At 36.9% G+C, this 23,296-nt stretch overlaps 1 long non-coding RNA gene across 1 annotated transcript in view; it reads right to left on the reverse strand.

The window, feature by feature from the left end:
- Window positions 1-23,296, reverse strand: part of LOC116537551 — a 292,436-nt gene that overhangs the window by 177,940 nt on the left and 91,200 nt on the right. Inside the window, exon 3 of the long non-coding RNA XR_004263190.1 lies at window positions 6,703-6,980. This is a non-coding gene — a long non-coding RNA (uncharacterized LOC116537551). The remainder of the gene's footprint in view (window positions 1-6,702; window positions 6,981-23,296) is intronic.

Genomic DNA, 23,296 nt, shown 5'->3' on the forward strand with positions numbered 1-23,296 from the left:
TACATTAAGTTCATTCTTACTGTTGCATATTCTTTTGATTTTGGGAAATGTACAATGACATGCATCCACCATTACAGTATCATACAGAATAATCTTACTGCCCTAAAATTACCCTATGTTCCACTTATTCATCCCTCACTCCTCCTACCCCAGCTTCTGGCAACCACTGGTGTTTTCACTATCTCCGTTGTTTTGCCTTTTCCAGAATGTCACATATTTGATACGATACAATAGGTAGCCTTGTCAGATTGGCTTCTTTCACTTGGCATTATCCACTTACATTTCCTCCATGTCTTTCTGTGGTTCATTAGCTCATTTGTTTGTTTGTTTATTGAGATAGAGTCTTGCTCTGTTGCCTAGGCTGGAGTGCAGTGGCGCGATCTTGGCTCATTGCAACCTCTACCTTCTGGGTTCAAGAGATTATTCTGCCTCAGCCTCCCAAGTAGCTGGGATTACAGGCGCACGCCACCACACCTGGCTAACTTTTGTATTTTTACTAGAGATGGGGTTTTACCATGTTGGTCAGGCTTGAACCCCTGACTTCAGGTGATCCGCCTGCCTCAGCCTCCCAAAGTGCTGGGATTATAGGTGTGAGCCACTGCACCTGGCCTATTTATTTATTTACTTACTTATTTTTATTTATTTCCTGAAGGCCATCTTAATTGCTTCCGAATTTTGATGATTAAGAATAAAGCTGTTATAAACATCCATATGTAGGGTGTTGTGAGGATGTAAGTCTTCAATTCATTTGGGTAAATACTAAGGAGTATGATTACTGGAGCCTATGTTTAGTTTTGTAGGAAACCACCAAACTACTTTTAAAGTGGCTATATATTTTGCATTCATAACAGATATATATATATTTTAGGTATTTAGACTCTCTTCTATCTGTATGTTCCTTAAGAGGGGTGTGTGTGTGTGTGTGTGTGTGTGTGTGTGTGTGTGTGTCTGTGTGTGCGCACAAACAATTGTTTCTAAAGGATTAAGACAAGAGATTCCAAGACAGCTAAAAGATATTGTAATAGGCAGAATAATGTGCCCCACAAAGGTGTCTGTGCCAGAATCTCTGAATATGCTATGTTATGGTACGTATAAGAAGGAATCAAGATTGCAGTTGAAATTAAGGTTGCTAATTAGATGACCTTAAAATAAAGAGATTATCTTAGATTATTTGGGTGGGCCAAATATAACCACAAGGGTCCTTTAAATGTGGAAGAGAGAGTCAGAGTTACAGTGATGCAGTGAGAAAACAGGGGCCTTTGCAGAGGGAAGTTAGCCACAAGTCAAGCAATGCAGGCAGCTTATGGAAGCTGGAAAAGGAAAAGAAAGAGATTACCCTCTAGAACCCACCAACACCTGCATTTTAGCTCAGGGAAATCCATTTTGGACTCTGACCTCCAGAACTAAAAGATAGTAAATTTGTGTTGTTTTAAGCCTAAATTTATAATTTGTTACAGGAATTATAGAAAACTACTACAGATATGTAGCCTAATCTTCCTATCATCTCAAACTAGGAAAGAGATTTTGAAAAGGGTCAAGGTTGGACTGTTTATGACCCACATGCAATTCCAAGATTGAATGACCCAGAATTTAAAACATATGTCTACACAAAAACTTGTACACAAATGTTCATAGGAGCACTATTCACAATAGCTAAAAAGTAGAAATAACCCAAATGTTTATTCGCTGATGAGTAGATAAAAAAATGTGGTACATCCATTCAATTGAATATCATTCAGCCACAAAAAATAATGAAGTGCAGATACATGTTACAACATGGATGATCCTTGGAGACATTGTGCTAAAGAGGCTGGTTGAAAAAGGCCACAAAGAAAATAGGATTCCATTTATATGGAATGTCCAGAATAGGCAAATTCATAGAGACAGAAAATGGCTGGAAGAAGCTGAAAGTAGGGAGTTATAAATGGGGAATGACTGTTTTTTTTTTTTTTTCAGGGTTTCTTTTTGGGATGATTAAAATGTTCTAAAATTAGATAATGGTAATGGTTGCACAACTTTGTGAATATACTAAAAACTACAAAATTACATATATTAAAAGGATGAATTGTATGATGTATGAATTATATCCCATTCTATCTCAATAAAGCTATTACTAATTTTTAAAAAATCCCACATCCTAGAAAATGTATTAATGATCAGTTACTGAGTTCTGATATGAGTTGGTAACAGGATTTTCTCTGGGAGAAATGGACAAAGGAATTTCCCACTTGTAGTCATCCAGGAGGCAGGTCTTGGACTGTTGTGAAAGGAAAACTGTTTTTATTTTTCTGGCCTTCAGGTAATTGACAGCTTAGATTCTGGATGTGTCAGTGAATTAGGTTAAGGTATATCACAGAAATGCCAAATCAAAATAAAACTAAAACTAAATTAGACTTCTGATAGCACAAGTTTATTCCCTGCTCATTCTTTATGTCATTCGAGGCCATCAGTGGACTCTATTTCTTGTCGTCTTCCCTGGAGCTTGGATTGATGATACAGTCATCATTCCAAAAATTGTTCAGTTCACAGCAGAGGGGTCAAGCTCTTGAGTTCTTGCACTAACAATTATTTGCTTTAGCCTGCATGCGATACAAGTGACTTTTACTCATTGGTCATAGCTAGTTGCATCCTCCACCCAACCAAAGGTAGTCAGGTGATGCAATGCTACTATTGCCCAGAAGGGTACAAATTGGAAACTTTTGGGGAATAACACCAAAGACTACAGTTGTAGGCTGAATAATAGCTCATGAAGATATCAGATTCTTATCTTGGAATCTGTAAATGTTATATTATTGGAAAAGGGTCTGCAGATGTGATTAAGCTAAGGCTCTTAAGAGTGGGATATCATCTAAGTAGGCCCTAATGACACAGTATGCATCTTTATAAAAGAAAGGCAGAGGAAGATTTGACACAGACAGAAGAGGAAGGGGCAACATGACCATGGAGGTGGAGACTGGAGTCAGGCAGGAATGCAGCTGGTCACCAGAAATTGACAGAGGCAAGAAATTTTCCCTTAGTGCCTCCAGAGGGAATGTTATCCTGCTGATTCCTTGATTTCTGCCCAGTGAAACTGATTTTGCACTTCTGGCTTCCAGAACAGTGAGAGATTACATTTGTGTTGTTTTAAGCCACCAACCTTGTAGTATTTTGTTACAGCAGCCACAGGAAATGAATATTAACTGTCAGATTACATATGGTAGCTGTGTTTTGAGTACTTTCTTTAGGACAACTAAATTCGTCCCTTTTACATAGTCATATATCCATAACCACACTAAAGCCAAGCAAAAGAATTAAAGAAAGAAGAACTAAATAGTAAACCAAAATCAAAAAACTTAAACCTGTGAACTCACAGGACTGACAGTATCAAACTAATCACTCTTCACTAGAATCAAACGGCACTATCCTCCAGACCTTAGAAAACTCACTGAAGTTTATGGTGCTGTCTTTACTAAACATAAGAAGGTGACCTAAAATCGACAAGAAGGGAATAGCAAAAGAACAGGCCGTGGACCGTGGTCAGAGCAAGTCAGTTAGCTGAAATGACAAGTGACAACCAGGTTGATTCTGTGGAACGTATAGACATTCCTCATGTAATCCTTGAAACACTTCCAAAAGAAAACGTTTTTAGCATCTGGATTTCTTGATGTCTGTCAAGCAAAATAGAATTTGAGCTCTAGTGACTTGGATATTTAAAGGAAGTGTGATATTATAACAAACTTAAATTTTTAAATCATTGAAATTAAAAAACTGGAGGAACCCTTGGAGAAACATTTAGCACTATTAATTCATTATACTAATAAAACACTGAAGCTCAGAGGAATTATTAGAGCTTCCATTTCTCCATCTTTAAAATGTAAAGTTGGATAAGACCATCTTGAGTAATTCTTAAAGACTTGGGGCTCTATTAATTAATTTGATAACTAGCTCTAACATTCAATATTGGCAAGAAATCCAAAGTAGACCTGGACACTTTAAAATTGTATATATGAGATAATATTAGTTGTTTTTTGTTGGTTTGTTTGCTTTTAAGAGTGCAGTGGTGTGATCATGGCTCACTCTCAAACTTCTGGGATCAAGGAATCCTCCTGCTTCAGCTTCCTGAGTAGCTGGGGCAACGGGTATACATCAGCATGCCTGGGTACTTTTTTTGTTTTGTTATGTTTTACGTATAGGATCTTTCTCTGTTTCCCAGGCTGGTCTCAAGCCCCTGAGTTCAAATGATCCTCCTGCCTCAGCCTCCCACAGCATTGGGATCACAGCATGAGCCACCACACCCAGCCTCACAAGCAGTTTTCTTTCTTCTCAGGAATGTTTCTGGGGTCAAAAGTGATTATTACAGAAATAATAATTATCATCAAAGATGGTTTAATGCTAAATATAAAGTGGCAAATTACTTAAAAAAGTTTATGAAAATATGTCAGTATGTCTTGGAACATTTTGATAAATAGTGGATGAGCAAGGGAGTGAGTGAGCAAATGAAATTTTTAAAAAAATCTCAAAACAAAAGTATAGATGGTCTTTTATCTAAAATGCCGCAGAAAATATGGCTCTACCTCCAAAATATACATAAATCTGACCACTTACCACCTTCACCATTTCATGTTGATCTAACCACTATCATTTCTTGCCTGTGTTATTTCAAAGTCTTAAATAGTTCCCTGTTTCTACTCAAGCCCTAAGTCTATTCTTAATACCACAGCCAGAGGGATTCTTTAAAAATATGTTAAATCGTTATTCCTTTGCTTAAACTTCCTTTCACACAAATAGCTTCTTATCTCATGGAGATTAAAGCTAAAGTACTTCCAAGACCTTACAAGGCTCCTCTCAGCTGGCTGTCCCCCCTACCTTATTAGCTTATTCCTACTACTCTCCTCACTCACTGGCTTTGGTCTAATCATCTAATCACACAGGCCACTTTTATTCTTCAAATACACCATGCAAATTCTCATCTCAGAGCATTTGGATTTCTTGTTCCTCTGCGTAGAATCCTCTTCCAAGTCACATAGTGGCATGATTCCCTGCCTCTCTTCCTTCATCCCTCCTTAAATGTCACTTTTCCATTATGGTCTTCCCTGGTCACCTTATATAAAACAGCAACAACAACCCCTCCCCAGCTTGGCACTCTCTATTTCTCCTTACTCAGCTTTATTTTTCTCCGCTGTGCTAATCATCAAATGAAATGCATTCACTTGTGAATTTGTTCACTGTTTGTTGCTTTCTGTTAAAATGGATATAAGAACTGTGTTTTTTTCCACTGCTGTATCCCTAGAGCTTAGAACAAAGTCTAGCACAAATGGGATACTCCATAAATGTTTGTTGAATGAATAAATGAATGCAGCTTATTTACTTGTTTGTTTTTTGTTTCAGACAGGGTCTTGCTCTGTTGCCCTGGCTGGAGTGCAGTGGTGCAATCATGATTCACTGCAGCCTCAATCTCCGCAGCTCAAGTGATTCTCCCACTTCAATCTCCTGAGTAGCTGGGACCACAGGCATGTGCCACTACACCAGGCTAATTTTATAATTTTTTGTAGTGACAGGGTCTTCCTATGTTGCACAGGCTGGTCTTGAACTCCTGACCTCAACAGATCCTCCCACCTCGGCCTCCCAAAGTATTAGGGTTATAGGCATGAACCACCATGTTTGGCCACAAATGTAGTTTAAATATTAGGGGATTTGTTATATAAAATTACAAGAAGAGGTAATTTTCCACAAGTCTGTCTCAGTTGTTCAATGACATCATCAAAGACCTTCCACTCTGCTATCCTCAGGGTGTTGGCTACTGTCATAAAGCTTGCTTCAAGATTGCAAAATGGCTACTGCAGTTCTAACCATCATAATCACTCACAAATATTTGTATGCAATCATTCAGTTAGTAAGTAAATTTTATGAGATAGTACTAAGTACCAGGCATTACTGTAAGCATGGGAACATAACCATAAATAAAACAGGAAGTCACTACTCTCATGAAGCGTGCTAGGCTGGAGTGCAGTGGCACAATCACAATTCACTGCAGCTGTGACCTCCCAGGCTCAAGCCATCCTCTTGCCCCAGCCTCCTGTGTAGCTGGAATTGCAGGTGTGCAACAGTAGGCCTGGCTAACTTCTGTAATTTTTGTAGAGACGAGGTCTCACTATGTTGCCCAAGCTGCTCTGGAACTCCTGGGCTCAAGCAATCTCCCCACCTCAACCACCCAAAGTGCTGAGGTTTCAATTATGAACCACTTTACCTAGCCCTCATTCACGTAACTTTAATCATGAAAAAAAATATACCTCTGAAGTCAGCAAACCTCCTTCATGGGTCAGCAATATGTCATATGACTAACCCTCCTTGTAAAGGAAGTTGGAAAAGCAAGTCTCTAAAATTTTCAGCCTCTACCATGACAGGTGGGTTTTGCAATAGGAAAGAAGTAGTAAAGGGAACAGCTGCTGGAGAAGCAATCAACAATGTTTGCTATAAATCATGTTAAACATAGGTAGTCATTCAGTTTCTGTTTCTTGACAAAGCATTAAGGTTGACAATTACTGCCCTGTGGCTGAAATTTAATATTTCTCTCTGAAGGTTTTTGTTTTCTAAGTTTCTGTCACTTATTTTAACAGCCTTAATGATGCAGTATCTCCAACATTCTAACAAACAGACTTTGGAAATTCACCAAGGAATGCTGGATTGCTCCCAGGACTAAGTGATGGTATTTAATTTGCTCACCTGGAAAATAGTACAATTCCAGAAAAGACCATTTCTTCTTGTATTACTTATTGGTCGACCAGCCACCTTTAGGCCAAAGCTGTGAATATATATAATCTGTCAGCCTTCTCTATGTGTTCTTCAGGACCAAGTCTGAGTATCAAACTTCTTTTGTCCAGTGTAACTGCAAGAGCCACTTTAGACTCTTCACTTTGCTTCTCCGTAGGCAATAAAGCAGCAGTTCCAACACCGTTGTCCAAACAGTAAATGAGAAGTGATGTTTCAGTATAAGGCTCTGTCTGGAAAAGAAGAGAAAGAGGCAGCTTTTCTGACAGAGCCGTTCACACTTTTCCTGCACAGCTGGGAGACATTAGCTGAATTTCCCCAGACTGGTCTGCTTTCTGGCACAGTAAGTTAAAAATCCTGAGAGCCTTCAAGGTAAGCTGGATTTCTATCATACACATTTAGCAGCTAAATCACCAAAAGTCACTTTCAAAAATTCACGCAAAGCTGCATCTTCACCCAAGGTGAGGAGTTCAACAGAAGTTAGCAAAATGGGGATTGTGGGCAGGAGGCAGGGAAAGAAAGAGAAAATATTGATAGATTATCTCTGTTCAAAAGCTGCTTTCATTTTGAAGAACTCTGTGCTCAGGAAAGGAGATAGAAGATAGTTCTGCAATAAATAGTATGGGACATATATGAAAAGAATAAATAATATTTCAATGTGTGTCAGTTTCCATTTCTGACACCACATTAAGGGGCTGGGAAGAGCATACAAAGAGCCATAGGCTGGGTGTGGTGGCTCACGTCCAGCACTTTGGGACGCAAGGCAGGCATATCATGAGGTCAGGAGTTTGAGACCAGCCTGGTCAACATGATGAAACCCTGTCTCTATTAAAAATACAAAAAATTAGCCAGGCATGGTGGTGCACACCTGTAATCTCAGCTACTTGGGAGGCTGAGGCAGGAGAATCGTTTGAACCTGGGAGGTGAGGGTTTGAAGGTTGCAGTGAGCTGAGATCGCCGCATTGCACTCCAGCTTTGGCAACAAGAGCAAAACGCCATTAAAAAAAGAAAAGCCATAAAATTTGTATTAGGCATTGGAAATTTATTAAGCAAATACCCACATTTTAGGATACTTTTTTTCACCATGCAGTCTGATATGCCTTTCTCAACAGCTATTGACTGAGTTGATACAAAATTATACATAAAATCTGTTTGATGTAAAACCTGTTGTAAATATCTAGTCTCACTATAACTTCTGTCAAAATTACCTTAAATCAAAAGCCTGAAACATTTATTATGGAGATTTTTTTTAAAATCCTGTGTTATTGGGACAGAGAAGATGAAAAATGAAAACAGCACCTCAGAATAGAAAAGGCTAGATTTGGCCGGGCACGGTGGCTCACGCTTGTAATATCAGCACTTTAGGAGGCTGAGGTGGGCAGATCACCTGAGATCAGGAGTTCGAGACCAGCCTGGCCAACATGGTGAAACTCCATTTCTACTAAAAATACAAAAAATTAGCCAGGCGTGGTAGTGGGTGCCTGTAATCCCAGCTACTTGGGAGGCAGAGGTAGAAGAATAGCTTGAACCCAGGAGACTGAGGTGGCATTGTGCCGAGATCATGCAATTGTACTCCAGGCTGGGCAACAAGAGCAAAACTCCTCAAAAAAAAGAGGCTAGATTCTAATCCCACATCATGATTAATTGTGAGATTTTGAACATGTCATTTAGCCATGGGGCTCAAAGTCCTGTCCCCTTTGCTTTACGGGAATTTCGTTATGAAAAACTCTATTTGCCCAGGTATTTTGTGTGATCTATTATCAGCTTTTGATTCCATAGATAAGGACAATCTCTTAGCTTTTTATTTATATTCTGCCTTATTCCACAAGGACTCTCAGGCTGCTCTGTGGGCCAACTTACATGACTTTGGTGTAGAACTCAGATTTTAAGTGTTTATCTAAATCAATATGGCAATACCAGAATGAATTTTGAAAGGGTTAGTTCTAATTTTAAATGGCTTAAAACTGGATAGCACCTAAACATTTTTATTTATAATTTGTGCCTATATAACTTAATCTGGCTCAAAAGATCTATATATTTCCTCCTATATATGCCCCAACATATATAGAAACGTAGAGACGAGTATCCTTCCCTATGTTGATGATATAATCTTACTGTTATAAGAATGTCCTTAAGAAATAATGGAACCTGCTGGCATATTGCCAATTTGAATTAAAAAAAAAAAAAGAATCTTATGGTTTCTCTATTTTCTGAACAGGGGGAATCCCTGTGGTAGGGCTAAAGAGAGAGAGAAGAGGCAGGTGGTTGTGGCTCCAGCCTCACCCCACCCCCAAAGAGGAGTGTTTTCATTCGGTGGTGTTTTTATTTATTTATTAGGCTTCTAAACAAATTTTATTCAAAAAAGGAAATTCTTGATTAAAAGAGACAGTCTGATCTAGGTGAAGAGAGGCAAAACCAGGAGCCACTGGAGTGAATCTTGCCCATGGAATTTTTTGTCCTGTAATACATCATTAAAATGTTTACATACGTTGCCAATATTTAGTTATTTTACATAAAAATCTGGATTTCTGGGTCTCTTGACAATTGGGGAGGACTGGAAACACTGAGACGCATTCCCACACACAACAATGAGCTGGAGCTGTGTACTGGCTGCCTAGCTTTAGAAAGTCACACACTCTCTAATTCACTGTGTCCCCGCTACTCCCTGGTTTTTTATCTACCTAATTGTATTCACACATTTATTTTACTTGTCTCACACTTGGGGCAATTCTGGGAGGTGGCCCTGATCTACATGTATCTCAACACCAGTACATTCTGGTATGTTGACCAGGATGTGCTCCTACTTAAAATTAATATTCTGAGTTAGCCACATTGAGTCTTTGGGACAGAATTCAATAGCTTCAACCATGGGTTTGTTTCAGCATTTGAACAGATCCATGGACTTTGTTCTGCCTTAGCTTCTTTGTAGCATTTTGTGAAGAGGAGCTGGTTCCATGTGGGCATAACTTGAAGTGGAACTAGTAGGCCATCAGTTTGCTCATAATCTCTAAGGAGGTTTGATTGCAAATCTGCCTTTAAACAACAGCTCAGAGGTTCTTTACCCTACTACACTCTACAGCAATCTCAGACAGAATCATAGCCAAGAGGAGACATACTGGAAGGTTGTCCAAGCAGTGCTTTTTAAACTTATTTTTACTACAACTTATTTTACTGCAGTAAGGGATGTATTCAGCCACAGGTATACACACTTCCGTGCATGCACACACGCACACAGACACACACACGTTTTATGTTATAGTGCTTACCCTTAATACAAATACTCTATTTGTATACATGTACATATGAAATACATTGTTTCATTTCTTTAAGTGCTGTTTGTTACCTACTATCTAGATCTCACAAATTCTTGGGCATAGTTTGCCATTTAAAAAACATAGGTTTAAAGAACATGCTGTTAATTAATTTCCTAGATTTTTAACATTCTATCTTCATATTAGCTAAATTATAAAAATATGCCTATACAATATTATTTTAGTTCTCTATGGAACTGCATCACTAAATTATGAACTATATTACCTTGGCTTTTCATCAAGTGCTATCATAAGAAATGGTCATTTTCTTACCTAGTGTCCTTTGTAGAACAATATTCCTTTATAATGTGACATAATGTGTTCCTCTTGGAGTTCAAGAAAAGTTGATTTTCCTGACCGATATGTAATCTTCTACTAGATAGTCATTACTGAATAACATCTTTTCTTTTCTATTTTACTGTAACAGTTAGCAAACTTAAAACTTTAGTACTTGCCTATTGTAGCTTTTCTTCACCTAGATTCTCTAGTGTGATTCTTTCTTTCTCCATGTCTGCAGTCCAACTATCTTTCTTTCATCAGTTCTCATCTAAATTACTACAATAGTTTCTAGTCACTTTCCCTGCCTCCTCTAATTCTAATCCTTACTCCACACTGCTGTGGAATGATTTTTTCTAAGACACAAATGTGACAATCTAAAAAGAAAAGATTATTTCCCTGGCTTCAAATTCTTCCATGGATCTCCTTGAGTATTACCTTCAATTGCTGTGGCTTACATATAAGAATTTTTTTTTGGAAACTAGGTTAGATAAATATTGTTTATATAATATTAAAATTTGTAATACTCCAAAAACTTTGATAGAAAAGAAAAAAAACATCTATAAGTCCAATAAAGGATGTTGATCAAATGATTATGTATGATTTTTGGTATGTGCATATGGAAATTTAAAATTATGCTTATATATGTAGAAATATTCTTATCTATTCAACAAAAGAGAAACATCCACACATGGATCTTAAACTGGCAGCTCAAGAGCCAAAACCATCCCTCCAACAGCTTAGCTTGTCATGAACAATATTTTAGAATTTCTATTTTGGATATTTTTAGATGGACATGTGGTTTCTGGTTCACTACTCTCAAGTTTCTTACACATAGTTCATCACATTCATTTTAGTTACCTGCCAGATCCCTAGTGGCTTCAGAATTTATCATTTTTGTTAGAAAGTTGAAAGGTTTAAGAGAGGTGGTCAAGCAAGGCCTTTCTCATCATAATCCATTCTTCTCCCAAATGCTGGTTTTGCTTCTGCTTTTTGCATCCTTTCCAGGTTTGATTCTAAAAGTACCTGAAATTCTAAAGATAAAAGAATTGTCTTCCTATCAGTCCAGGTAAAAAGCAAAACAAATAAAACCCTAGGTAAAGTTTTGAAAAAGGCATCTCTGATGAAGTGGCATTTAAGCTGCAAAACGAAGGATGAGGAGGAATGAGCTATGCAAAGAAACAAAGGACGTTCTGAGAGAGGTAGCAGCAAGGACAAAGGACCTGAGATAGGAAAAAGTTGGTGTGTTAGGCCAGTGTAAGCGAGACTTAGTAAGAAACAGTAAGAACTGTTAGCATGTTAAAAACATTGCCCAGGCTGGGAACATGAAGCTCTCCACAGACCATGATAAGGAGTCTGGATGTGGGTCAACATGCAACAGGAATCCTTCAATACTTTTGAGTAAGGAGTAATTGGGATGATTTCAGTTTTTAAAAGATCATTCTGGCTGCCGTGCAGAGGATGGCTGGTACAAGGGTAATAAAGGAAGCGAGGAGAACTTATAGGAGGCTACTGCAGTAGAATAAGTGGCAGATGATGGTGGCTTGAGCTAGGTGACAGTGGTGGAGATGGAAATAACATTTGGACTTGACAAATATTTTAGAATATAAATTGCAGGAATTGCTGATTTGCTGGATGTGAAGGTGTTGTTAAAAAAAGGACTGAAGGATGGTTCCCTGGTTTCAGGTGTTATTAATTGAGTGGATGATGGTAACATTTACCATGAGAAAACTGAGGAAGGATGAAGCTGTATGGCATTTGGGGCCACGGAGCAGGGGACAGCCATGGTTCTAAGCATGTTCAGTCTGAAGTCTATAAGTCCTCAGATAGAAGGGATTTAGGGGAGAAGTTCTAGGCTTGAGACACAGATTTAACAAAAGATAAAGACAATTTTGAACCTTAGTCAGAGAGTATACATAGGAAAAGAGAAGGAGGAACTCAATCCAAGATTAGTGATACTACAATAAGAGTTGGAGTAAAGGAGGGAGAGCCAGCAAATACTTCTGAGAAAGAGCTGCTAAAAAAGCAAGAAGAAAACAAGAAGACTCTGGTGCCACCAAAACCATCTAGGGGGAAGAAGTTGTTAACCTTACTGAATGATGCTGAAAAGTTAAGGTCAGATTTGCAAGGGATTTTGCAAACTGAATGTAGTTGGTGAGCAGTAGAATGGAAGCCATATATAAAAGGGTTGAAGGGAAAGTGCTAAGTAAAAAACTGGCGATGGTGTATGTAGGAATCAACTGAGCTTCTCAATGAGTAGTTTGCATATCTACATGGGCTCCTTGGGTAGCTTAAATCATCATGAAAATATAAATTTGAAGAACATGGTTTTACTATTTATTTCCCTTGAAGGAAACCTTTCAGTTTGAAGTCAGGTTTTCTCCTGATTCAGTTGCTGCTAATGTTTTTCATCCAGTGATTCTTTTCAAAGATAGTTTTACAATTTGGCTGAGATCATTCTGCTTGTTGATACACTTCAGGGCCTGAGGTTATCTCAAGATAGTATGTTGGATTCTGTACAAGTTTCATTTATTTAAAACTTGGACTTGGTAAAAGAATCTCTTGAGATTTAACATCTCCCTCCCCTGGCAGGCTTGGGGAGGGGGAAAAATCATACACAACATATATCATTTACACCATTCTAACACATTTATAGCACTCTTACCAAATCCTAATGAAGGAAGAAAGAACGCACCTGCAATAGGGAAGTTCAGTAAATGAGAACTATAGAGTTATTTTAAGAATATATAAACAGATGAGAAAGGGAAAGCTACTGACCAAAATAAACAATGTTCATTTTTTATCTTGAAGAGATATAAGTATTTAGAATGTCAAGATCTAAAAATAAAATGAATTCTGTACCTCTAAAAAAGAGAAAATACTATTATTTTGTACCCTTCAGTATCTAAGCAACTATTCTCTTTTCTGAAAACAATGCATGAATCACACTGGCCAGTAGAATTGTTGTAATGGTTGGACTTTTACTATTCCTCATTTTAGAAATTTGGATCTAGCCAGAACAGTGCAATTTATCCAAATGCAAATTAAGTCAATTTTAAGATAAAAGAAGAAATTTGTGTCTTGATCCTCTGACCACCCTATTGTAGAATCACAGGAAATTCAACTGGAAGAAATCCTAGACATATCTAATCCAAGTTCCTACCTAGTTGTAACAGAGGTCATCCCAATTCTGTGTGAAAATCTTCATAATGTGACACTCACTACCTCATAGAGATTTTGAACAGATCTCATTGATAGAAAGTTTGCTATTATTTCAGTAATAATGTTCTCTGTACATGCATCACCAAACTCAAATATTTAAAGGAAACTATAAAGTCTCTCCATTAAAATGCTTTCTCTTTGATGCAAATAAAGATGACAAATAATTGTTATCATTTTTGAATGTTTACATGCCTATGAAAATTATTTTATGTTTCTTCCCGCTTAATATTTACAGTTACATTCTGAGGTATACAAGAGGGCAGGTCTCCAGATGACAGATCATGTTGGCTGACCCAGATCTTCCCTCTCTTGCTTGTAATTCTCAGGCAGAATGTACCAAGAATTCAACACCCTGAGATAAAGAGGAAACGCCCAGAACAACCCAAACTGTGTCCTCGTTTCTCCTAGAACAGGATGTTCTGCAATGCTTGAGCTCAGCATGCCAAATGTCACCCAGGGTATATAAACCCAGGGCTGCATGCTTTTCCAGATCCCTCTGTTGTGGTGCAACATGGGGCATGCACAGACAGAAGTCCATCCACCCCTGGGCAGCTTTCCTGAGCCTTAGGAGACTGTCTTGCTCTGATTCCTAGGTTTCTGTTTATCCTTGCTGCCTATAATAAATCTGTAATAAAAGAATAAATAATCTACTTTGTACTACTTGTGCATGTATTCAGTCTCACTGGACTTAAGCAATTGGTAGAGAGCCTTTGCAATGTGGTTGTGGTCAACTTTGTTAGTGCCATCTTTCTTGCCTGTTCTCCAGCTATGGAGTACAGCCAACCAAATACTTTCTTTCCCAGCCTCTCTTCTAGCTAGAGGTGGCTATGGAATTCCATTTTGGCTAAGGAGGCATAGAAGAACGTCTGCTAGATATTCTTGGATATACTTTTTCTTCCTTTGAAAAAAAGAGAAACCTGTTTGGAGGGTTTTCTCTCTGTCTTACACCCCTCACCTGCTCTCAGTGCTTTAAGATTTTGGACTTGAAATGATGAAAATGAGATTTCTGGAGCAACCATTGCCATTTTTCAACAGTGGAGGGAAAATCAGGAAAATCGCAGAGAACCTAGAATCCTCACATTGTGGAATCACCACACTAACCCTGAACCATGTACTTCTAGATTTCTCATTAACTAAACAAGTGATGTTTTTGTGAATTGAGCGAAAGTTACCCGGCTTTTCCATTACCTGAAGCTATAATTATCCTAATTGATATAGTAGGCAACGTTATTATCTTTGTTTCATATGTGAGGAAACAGAACAAAGAAATAAAGTAAAAATATTCCAAGGTTGCACAGAGGAGAACCATGACTAAAGCTTACATAGTCTCAGAACACACGTACAATCTCCTCCAGTTTGTTTAATCAATTTTCATGCATCATGTTTTTTAGATCCCACATCATGTTGAATAGCCACATATTGTCATAATTGGCTTTCTTGATATCTCTCCTAAGTGAGGTTGTTAGAGCGAGGTACAGTCACTCCTAAATCAAAATAGTGTATGTGGTAGTAGACATTATCTTGTTCTGAATACTTATGTGAACACAGGCTGGAATCCTATGAGCTTTTTACTCAGTCTCATCACCCTCATATCATGTTAAGCTTTGTTTTGGCCAGGTACAGTGGCTGACTCCCGTAATCCCAGCACTTTGGGAGGCTGAGGTGGGCGGAACACTTGAGCTCAGAAAATTTGAGACCAGCCTGGACAATGTAGCAAAACTTCATCTCTAAAAAAATTTTTTTTTAATTAGCTGGGCATGGTGGTGCATGCCTGTGGTCCCAGCTACTCTAGAAGCTGAGGAGGGGGAATTGCCTGAGCTCAGGACGTCAAGGCTGCAGTGAGCCGAGACTGTGCCACTGCACTGCAGCCTAGGTAACAGAGTGAGACCCCGTCTCAAAAAAAAAAAGGGCTTTATTTTTTCTCTTTAAACATCCTTCTCACTCTTTAATATTTAGATAATGAAAATAACTTTAGATAATTGAAAGAGGTTGTTGAAAAAGCATTTTCTTTAGTCATTTGCCTTTACATATACAACCACAATAATACATAATTATTTTCAAGGAAATAATAGTCTCTCAATCTGTGTAGGCACTCAGGCACAGGGATTCCTAATCTCACTTTACTGCTCCAGTGTTTAAAATTTTTATGATCCTCATTAACTCTATCAATAAAATATAAGCAGCACAAATGCAGGAGCCTTTTGTCCCTCTGCTGTACCCTTGGCATCTTAGTAGAATATCTGGCACATATTAGCCACTCAGTAAATATTGATTGAATGTGAATGATTCTAAGAAATTCTTCATTCTATTCAGTTTAAATTTTATTTCCCTACATTTTTTTGCAAGTGGAAATCCCAAAAGGAATGGCCTAAGGTACAGATGACTTGTGAAACCCTGGTTAGCAGATGGTTATATCTATGCCTTTAACTTATTCTCTCTTTAATCCACCATCTGGGGAAGGTTTAAAACCATTTTTTATACCACTGATGACACTATTTTCTATGACGTTGCATCTAACCGTTGTTTTTGGATCTCTAGCTGCTAATATGTCCAAAACACATGGTCAGTCAATGAATATGTCACATGGGATAGAATCGAGAGCTATGTTGGAGTTGGTGAACAGGCTGAATGAGCAAATGAATGAATAAAACCAAGATCTATGCCGTTGCAATTTCCCTTTGATCTTCAGTCTTATCTCCTATCACAGAAATACTTGCTTCTAACTAGACCTTTTGGTATTTTCCTAATACTTCTCTTTTTCATGTTCTCCTGTTGGTACCCACTATTAATTAGATCTAAGTTTTCCTTGCCTCCCCTAATAACACGTTACTCTTCCTTAACCAATCTTTAAAAATTTCAGAATTTTTTAATAGTAAAAATGTATTGTTCTCCATGAGTAGCTAATAGCACTGTGATTAGCCACTGAGTCAGTCCTTTAACTCAGATTTCAGAAGATCCTGTAAATGTGAATCCATTTACTCCTTGTATAACTTTAATCAACTCTCACTACTTTTGATTAATTAATTTACTTACTCTCTCATGGGAAGCCTATCCTAATTTTTGACTCACTTGCTGTGATTAGGAAAACCCGTCAGCCTAAAAGCCAAATCGAGGCTGAGAGAAGCATATCTTAAGTAAATGGGGTTACAAAAAGAACTTGTCAAAACTGAAACTAGGAAGGGATTTAGGAAATAATGAATTTTTTAAAGAGTTTTTGTATTTTGAAGTGTGCCCTCTTAACTGATAAAGATGATCTCAAATAAGGAAAACTAAGATGTGGGTTTCTCTGAGAACATACTCAGAAGTATTTTATTGCTCTGAATTTAATCTAACCTAATGGAGTGTTGCACCATTTGAGGATCCTCTTCATAAGTGACATTTACAACTTGGGTTGCCTGCCCAGTGGGCGGAAAAATGTGTTACTCTTGACCTAGTTGAAGAAGAACCCAGATTTGAAGCTACACATCTAAAGTCTTAAGCTAACAGAAACCCAGGTAACTATGGAAACAAATGATACCCCAACATTGTTAAAATATTGCTGGTACCATTCATCTTTAACACATTTTATGAATTTAACACCTAAAGGAAAGACAATCATTGCACGCCTTAAGGTTGTGGTTAAATTTCCAATTTACCATATGTACAGGGCCTTGTCACAAGAGCCACCACCCAGGACTCCCTACGCCAGGGAATCACTCTAATCAAGTGTTTCCTGGACATTATTTATTAGAAGAATTTTTAACATCCTAACCTACGCTGCCAGGGTTCTGGTGGAAGATTCTATGCCATCCCCAAAAACATAAAACCAAAGTCAGACATTTTTACAACATGGAAATAAAAGGATGGTGAATCAAGAAAATGACAATGTTCTGTTAAATTTTGGCAGGGGGAATTACAGAAAAATAGAAGGTGAAGAAGGTATTTGTAAGAGTACTGTAAGTATATTTCTAGTCTACCTTCAAATAAATCAAAGTTCCAGGGAAACACATACGTTTGCCAGATACAGCTGTCACATATTCTTGGTGGGAATGGAAATTGATGCAACTTCATTGCAGGGAAATTTGGCCAAATTCATCTAAATTTAAAATGTACTTCCCTTTGACTGAGAAACTTTATTTTTAGTAGTTTATGCAAAAGGTATCATCTACGTTTTCAAAATTGTATATGTACTGCTTATAAGAATGAAAAATTGATAACACCATAAATGTCCATCAGCATAAGACTGGTTAAAGAAATTAAGGCTGAGAAATGGAATGCTATATGTCCTTAAAAATATGAGTGATAGGAAACAGTCTCCAAAATATATTAAGTGAACAATTAAAATGCATAACTTTCTCCCCCTCTCTTGTATATGTAGTGAATTTCCCCGGAAGGAGGCACACAAAGAGATGACTGCAACTGCTTGTAGACAGGGAAACTACGAGGCTGGAGGAAGAAGAGGAAGAAAGGATTGCATTTCACCATACAACAGTTGAGAATTTTAACATGTTTATGTATTTCTAATTTTAAAAATTAATTTAATAAATGTATGTGTCATCATACCCAGAACTTACCAGAAGGGACACCAAGCATGATCTGGCCTACCTCACCATACAATGGTGTCATCAAAATCCCTAGGGGAGAAAGTTTTCACAGGCCAAAATATCTAGACTCCTGAGGAGTTCAGACACTATAAAATAGACAAACTGAGCACATGAGGCAGATTTGTGGGGCCAAGGGCTTCAGAGACAAATGAGGGTTTTAGTAATTTTAAATAGAATACTATAGCATTGAAATTCATTAGGTAGCAGAAATCATACCTACTGTCAAAAGAGACAAGTTTGTCACTCACTTGCCATAAGTCCATGATGAAAACTAAATATTAGTCAAGTTGCCATAGTTCTTACAAACTGTACTCTGAAGTATTAATAAAAGAGCTAGAATACTAGAATAGGGGGCCCAGAGTAATAAAAACCAACAAACCAAAGAACAAAACAACAGCCACAGTTAGTATCAATCATGGAGGGCCTCCTAGAGTAGGGCTGCAAATTAGAGCTTTCAGATAAAGAAAAACAGTGGTCCATAGATGGGAAAATAAAGGTGTTCATGCGCACAGACGATATGGATGACAATACAGAGGTAGAGCTAAAAAGAATCCAGGCTTGGAAATAGTCTCACTTGAGCTAAAAAAGTATTAAGAAGAATGAGGAAAGAAGAAAAAATTGATTTCAGTTATTGAATAAAAGATTCAGTTCAAATTTTATATGCTAGGCAAAAGGAAGCTACTAGAGATTCTTAAGCAGGTGATTGATCGATTTTCATTTTACAACTTTTATACAGAGGAGAAAAAAGATACTTAAAATCACATATTCAGGCTTACATTTTAAATATGCCCTCATTAACAACCTAACATCAGCTATACTATTAAAGTCCTAAGAAATCACAATTTTCTGATGGAAGACATGATGGGAAACACAGGAGTTTTAAGATTTCCATGATAATATGTTTGGATTTTTCTTCTTAATAAATCTTAGTTTCCAGAAACGTCACCCTAAAAAAGATTATTCTTAGAATTTTTATGTAACCATTGACATCCTAAAATGTCATGGTCAAGAGGTTAGGCTTTACTGGTATTAACTCATCTTTGACAAATTGCACATGAAAAAGTATTTCTTGTCAGGCAATTAGGTAGTTTTCTCTGCATGCTTAATAATTTCAGGAGTCTATATTGTGAATTCTAAAGGTAGAATTTGAAGTGTGACTATAGTTGCTTTTTAAAAGGCACAGTTGTATTGTATTCATGATACCTATGCATTTTATAATGTCTTCAAATCCACCCATGAATAAAGGCTCAAGGCTCATACACTTATTCATTACTATTTTTCACTTATACTATAACCTGTATATAAATATATATATACACACATATACATATATAATTACGTATATACACATAATTATATGTGTATATACGTAATTATATATGTATATGTGTGTATATATACATAATTATGTGTGTGTGTGTATATAGATATATATATAAGGTTATAGTATGTGTGTGTATATATATGTGTATATCTATATATATGTGTGTGTGTATATATATGTTATTATTGGATAGGTTTGGGCTCCCCAAATTATTTATTTATGTATTTATTCACTAAACTGGGAGTTTGATAAGAATTGAATATTAAATAATTTGAGATTTTCTTGGAAAATGTTTTGTTTTTCATTTCGTTTTAGCATATAGTACATTCAGATAAGTTTAGATGTCAGAGTATTAAAGGCTTCTAATAAAAAACCCTGCCATTTCTCGATGACTCTCTTCCCAACACTTCACTCCTGTGCCCAGAGTAATTTTCAGCATTTTTGGTTTGCTCCTCCTGAATTTGCATCAATATTTTAAAGTAATATACAAAACTTGTTTGTTCTAGATTCTGCCTAGAAACCAGACAGAGCTTCTGTTGACAAGATTAATTTATTTCTTATTTTTTTTTTAATGTAATCACTTTTCAAGATTTTTTTTTGTCTCTAATATTCTAAAATTTCACAATCATATGCCTGGGTATAGATTCTTTCTCATCCTTTGTGTTAGTACTCATCTTTCAGTTTTGAGAAACATTCTTATATTTCTTTCTCATTATTTTCTTCACGTTTCTCCATGGAACTTCTATTTATCAGATATTGCTCTTCTAATTTTCTTGACTGTTCCCCTACTATTCATTTGCTGTTGTTGTTATTGCTTAACTTTTAGGGAGATTTTCTCATCTTTATCTTCCGAAGCTTCTTTGGGTTTATTCTATTTATTCCCATATTTTAAATTTCTCATTCTATTTATTTTAATACTATCTCATTCTTGTTTAATTTGTGCAATACTTCTTTTATATTTTGATGTTTTCTTTGAAGTTTTCCTCTTCTTGCATTTTCTTTTTTTTTTTTATCAACTCTATTTTTTTCCCTTTGCTTGTTTCAGCCTCTTTCTTGCTAGAGATTATCCTCAAATATCTGGTTATCACTGGCTGTCCTTTTATGTTCAAGAATGAAGCACTAAGAAATTGACTGACATCTGCTTGTGTAAGGGTGAGGTTGTATGCTGGTGGGCTGCACTGCAGGGCAATAGAGAGGCAGCTGGCTTTTTACTTGTGAACCTTTTATGTCAGTATTAGTCTATCTTTTCTCTGGAGTTGTTTTCTCCACAAAAGGAGATTCCAGCTCCTATTTGGGAGATGAGGTGGTGACAAGAAAGGATAAATAAACTGGCTGCTGGTGCTGGGAAGGGAAAGAAACAGGATTATCAACATTCAGAACTTTCTCATTCACCTAGTTACACTGTTGTCAGTATGCCACTGCCTTCCACTACCTGTCTGCTGTGCCAGGTGTCTCCAATCTAGAACCTCTACTTTGTTTAATCTAGAGAATAAACATTTAGTTTCCTGCTGGAGTAAAGGAAGCACTGTGACAGTGCAGGATAGAAGTGACAAGACAAGAAATAATCCCATTTTCAGAACTTACTTCCATTCTCTCAGGCTGTCTCAGGTCTATGCAAAATACCTGCTTGCTCCTGGTTATCACCCTTCACACATGTGTACACACACATCCACAATCACTGAGACCTAGCCTTATTTCCATCTGCTACATCATTTATGATGACTCCATCTTTTTCCATATTCATGTTTTATTTGAATTAAGCATCCCCTAGTCTCATTGGCAATGGAATATATGTTTTTGTTTCTTGTTCCTGTTATTGTTTGGGGATGATATTTGAAGACAAGGAGTCAAAAGATATTTTAATTAAGCTACCTTGAAATAAAAATCTCCTGGAATGTGATTGAAGAGTAGATAATTTTTGTGATTGCTGAGGACTGCCTTAGTTTTAGATCAGGATTGTCCAATAAAACGCTTTCAGAGAATAAAAATATTGTATTCTGGCACTGAGTAATATGGCAACTACTAGTTATATATGGAAATTTAACACTGAAGTGTTGCTGAGGAACTAATTTTTAATTTTATGTCATTTTTATTAAGTTAAACATTAATACCCACCTGTGGCTACTAGCTACCGTATTGGGCTGTGCAGTTTTAGACAGTAAGTAAGTTAAGAAGCCAAACCAAGATTCCAGGTAGATAGATAGCCATTTCCAATCCGGCTATAGATTTGGTCTGTTCTCACTCACAAATACTTAACTGAATTCCCAAAGTACTATCTTCTACAATTCTACAATATTGTGAAGATTACTTTCCTCCTATATCTTAATGCTTAGAAGAGGTTACTTGATGCTGGAAGTCCTATATGTCAATCATCATCTCTATATAAAATGTCAAGAGTGTGCCAATGGAATGTTTAATTATTTTTAAGAACCTTTAAAAGAAATGACCAGAATTGTCCTCACCTCTCCAAAGTATGAATGAACTTTTCTACTGTATAAATAGTACTATGTATTAATTAAATTTTAGATGAAGTGTGCTAAAATCAACTTTTTAGTTTGAGAAAAATTAATATTTAGATCTCTTGTGGCAATTATTGAAGAATCCTTTATTCTCTGAGGCATCTCAACATTCGCTGTCATAAAAGCACGTAATTTGTACACAGAAGAAATATTGTTTGTTCTACTTGTTGTGGTCAAGAGGCATATATCTATATCATTCTAAAGGAGTTTAAAATCATTGAGATACAGGACTAAGAAAAGTACAAATGGGCGAGGTGGCTCATGCCTTTAATCCCAGCAGTTTGGGAGGCTAAGGCAGGCAGATCACTTGAGATGTTCAAGACCATGCTAGTCAACATGGTAAAACCCCCATCTCTACTAAAAATACAAAAATTATCCGGGTGTGGTGGTGGATACCTGTAGTCCCAGATAGGTGGCAGCACAAAAATCGCTTGAACCCCGGAGGCGGAGGTTGCAGTGAGCTGATATTATGCCACTGCATCCAGCCTGGGTGACAAAGTGAGTGAGACTCCATTTAAAAAAAAAAAAAAGGAAAAAAAAAGAAAAAAAAAAACCCCAACAATAGCACAGCAGCTCCATTTTGAGCTTAAAGGAGTAAACAGACTATTTCTGTGGAGTCTAATTCTCATGTTAGTGAATAGTAAATAGGTTTCAGGGAATTGTAAATAACTAGGAGTCTTCGCTGAGTCATCCTTATAGTTCCTAGCTCTGGAATCAAATACCAGGGAGATATACATAAAAGTTGAAACCACATTATAATAATTATAATGTTATAATAATATAATACATTGTAATTATAACAAAATAATATTTTTTAACAGATTTCTCCATGGGATAAAGTGTAAAAGCATGATCAATAATGAAAGAGCCATTCCAGAGACCTGCTTCCTCTGTGTAAACTATTGGCCTGGGAGATCCAGACTTGCAGTTTGTTGAGGAGTCAGCTAGAATAATGTAAAGCTGGGATTTTCATCAATTTGATAGTTCCATGCTTGGGGAGTCAAGAAATATTATCTTTTTATTTGTAATAAGAAAAATTTATACTGCTAAGATCACACTCATGGAATCCTAACTACGTTCATTGTTCTTCAGTAAAAATTTCTTATCACAGTTTGGTTGTTAACAATTATCATTTTTTATATAAAGGTAAACAGAAATAACAAAGAAGGCTTTTTGCATTACCAGGGCCTGAATATGTGTTAAAACTGAAAGGCTGCCTATTTGTTAGATTCTGCAATTGAGAATATTGCCAAAAACATGAATTTTGGTCCCACTTTTAAGCTATTGTTCTGTTGTGAATACAGATAATTTGTT

Source organism: Sapajus apella, unplaced genomic scaffold, assembly GCF_009761245.1.
Source record: "Sapajus apella isolate SASKATOON/1434 unplaced genomic scaffold, GSC_monkey_1.0 scaffold4, whole genome shotgun sequence".
Classification (NCBI taxonomy): domain Eukaryota; kingdom Metazoa; phylum Chordata; class Mammalia; order Primates; family Cebidae; genus Sapajus; species Sapajus apella.